Source organism: Anolis sagrei, chromosome 13, assembly GCF_037176765.1.
Source record: "Anolis sagrei isolate rAnoSag1 chromosome 13, rAnoSag1.mat, whole genome shotgun sequence".
In the NCBI taxonomy this organism is placed as follows: Eukaryota; Metazoa; Chordata; class Lepidosauria; order Squamata; family Dactyloidae; genus Anolis; species Anolis sagrei.
This window is the reverse complement of record NC_090033.1, coordinates 12569153-12571652: the sequence shown is the minus strand read 5'-3', so window position 1 is coordinate 12571652 and position 2500 is coordinate 12569153.

The window sequence follows — 2500 nt, the reverse complement described above, 5'->3', positions numbered from 1 at the left end:
TTGAGACCACCGCAACCCTCATCCGATTACCGATAAAGACCAAACTTGGCACACCGAGTCTCCGTGACCCACTCTACGTCCTGGTTTCGGCTTGGAGGAGGATGCACCGTGGACGATGGGACTTGCAATACCTGCGCTCCCTTCCTAAAACCATTATAACTGCCAACGGCGATGGATCAGGACCACAATTTACACAGAGAGCCGGCATAACCCACTCTACATCCTGGTGCGGTTTGGAAGAATTCGACAATGGATAATGGGACTTGCAGTCACTTCGCTCGCTTCCTGACACCACCGAGACCCTCGCCAATGACCGATCGAGACCAAACTTGGCACACAGAGTCCTGGCGTACTTTCGAGGAGGACAGGCCATGGATGATAGGACTTCAAGTACCTCCACTCTCTTCCCGAGACGGCCGCAACCCTCATCTAATGTCCGAACAAAACCAAACTGGGCACACGGAGCCCCCGTGACCCACTCTACATCCTACTGCGGTTTGAAGTAGGGCATACCATGGATGATGGGACTTGAAGTACCTCTGCTCGCTTTCCGAGACTGCTGCGACCCTCAACGACGACTGAACAACACCAAACTTGGCACATAGACCTCTCATGACCCACTTTACGCCACGGTGTGGTTTGACTGTGGATCGAGCATGGATTATGGGACTTGCAGTATCTTCGCTCAATTCCCGAGACCACTGCAACCGTCATCCAATTTCCGGTAAGGACCAAAACTTGGCACACCGGGTCTCCGTGATGCACTCTACATCCTGGTGCGGTTTGGAGGATGATGCACCATGGACGATGGGACTTGCAGTTCCTTCACTCGCTTAGTGAAACTACTGAGACCCTCATCCAATGACCAAACTTGGCACACAGAACCAACCCCCATGGCCAACTCAACATTCTGGTGAGGTTTGGGGGAGAACAGACTATGGATGATGGGATTTCAAGTACCTCCACACACTTCCCGAGACTGCTGCAACCCTCATCTAATGACCAATCAAGACCACACTTGGCCCCCATGAGAGACTCTACATCCTGGTGCTGTTTGGAGGAGGATGGGCAATGGATGATGGGACTTGCAGTACCTTCACTCACTTCCTGAAACCACAGTGACATTCACCCAATAAAGACCAAACTTGGCACAGAGAGCCCCCGTGGCCAACTCAACATTCTGGTCATGTTTGAGGGAGACTATGGATGATGGGATTTCAAGTACCTCCACTCCCTTCCCGAGACGGCCGCAACCCTCATCTAATGTCCGATCGAGATCAAACTTGGCACACGGCACACAGAGCCCCCGCGACCCGCTCCGCATCCTGCTGCAGTTTGAAGGAGGATCGACTTTGGACGATGGGACTTACAGTACCATCACTCCCGTTCTGAGACCGCGGTTAACCTCATCCAACGTCTGATCAGGACCAAACTTGCCACGTAGACCTCTCGTGACCCGCTTTACGTCCCGGTGTGTGTTTGGCGGGGGATAGACCGTGGATCATGGGACTTGCAGTACTTTTGCGCAATTCCCGAGACCACCGCAACGCTCATCCGATTACCGACAAAGACCAAACTTGGCACACCGAGTCTCCACGACGCACTCTACATCCAGGTGCGGTTCGAAGGAGGATGCACCATGGACGATGGGACTTGCAATACCCGCGCTCCCTTCCTAAGACCATTACAACTGCCAACGGCGATGGATCAGGACCACGATTTACACAGAGACCCAGCGTGACCCACTCCACATCCTGGTGCGGTTTGGAGGAATTCGACAATGGACGATGGGACTTGCAGTCACTTCGCTCGCTTCCTGAGACCACCGAGACTCATCGAGACTACACTTGGCACACGGAGCTTCAACGACCCACTCAACGTCCTGGTGCGGTTTGGAGGGGGACAGACCACGGATGATGGGACTTCAAGTACCTCCACTCCCCAAGACTGCTGCAAAACTCATCTGATGACCGATCGAGACCAAAGTTGGCACACAGAGCCCCCGTGACCCACTCTACATCCCGCTGCAGTTTTGGAGAAGGGTGGACCACGGGTGACGGAACTTCCGGTACCTTCGCTCACATTCCGAGACCTCCGCAAACCTCATCCGATGACGGATCGAGACCAAACTCGGCACGTAGACCTCTCACGGACCCACGTTACGTCCCGGTGTTGTTTGGAAAAATGCGGAGATGGATGACGGGACTTGCAGTACCTGTGCTCACTTCCCGAGACCACCGAGACCCCCGCCACCTTGACTCGCTTACCGAAACCACTGCCGCCCTCATCCGACGGCTGATCGAGACCAAACTTAGCACACGGAGCCCCCACGGGTTTTTGGACGAGGCGACTTGCGGTACCTTCACTCACTCACTTCCTGAAAGCGATGCGACCCTCATCCAATGACCCTGGTGAGGGGAGGAGGGCCGGAGGTCGGTCGTGGGGGGTTCTGCGTGTGTGTGGGAAGTTCGCCCCAATTCTGTCATCGGTGGCGTCAAGG